The sequence below is a fragment of the Dipodomys spectabilis genome, unplaced genomic scaffold (assembly GCF_019054845.1).
Source record: "Dipodomys spectabilis isolate Male_0828 unplaced genomic scaffold, ASM1905484v1 ptg000152l, whole genome shotgun sequence".
NCBI lineage: Eukaryota > Metazoa > Chordata > Mammalia > Rodentia > Heteromyidae > Dipodomys > Dipodomys spectabilis.
The window spans coordinates 3,160,723-3,161,468 of record NW_024870829.1 but is presented as its reverse complement, the minus strand read 5'-3'; positions in this window follow the sequence as shown (position 1 = coordinate 3,161,468).

Here is a 746-nt window from a genome sequence, read left to right as displayed (position 1 = left end):
ATTAAAATACATGAGATTATCCTTGATATGAATTAATTATTAAAAATAAGGGAACCCATGGGACCTATTTTTCTTTAAGTCTGGCTTACTTCACTTAATGTGATTTTTCCAAGATCTTCCATTTCCTTACAAATCGTGTGGTATCATTATTTCTGATGGAAGCATAGTATTCCATGTGTATGTATGGGTGCATGTGTGTGTACATTTTCATGAGCCATTCATCTACTGAGAGGCAACTGGGTTGATTCCATCTATGTGTGTGTGTGTTATATTTTCTTGAACCATTCATCTACTGAGGGGCAACTGGATTGATTCCATCTTAGCTATGGTAAATAACACAGTGATAAACATAATTGTGCTGGTAGCTTTAGTGTGTCCTTGTTTGTGGTCACTTGAGTAAATGCCCAGAAGTGTGATTACTGGGTAATAGGGCAGCATTATTGTGTACATCAAGGATAATCTTAGTAGATGAACAGAATAGCTCAATTGCTATGTACATATGACCATATAAGGTGATTCCAAGTGAAATGAACTCAAAGACAGGAATTTTACTATAGTATACAAGTAATAAACTACCATACAGATTTTTCAACCTCATGTCAGTCACTGAAAAGGGAAAACAAAATGCAAAATCAGTAAACCAATAGAGAAAAAATTGAAAATTAAACAACTAAGGTGGAGAGATGACTTGGACCAAGAATAACAGATGACACAACTAGGAAACAAATAACAAGCAGGTAGGTTTA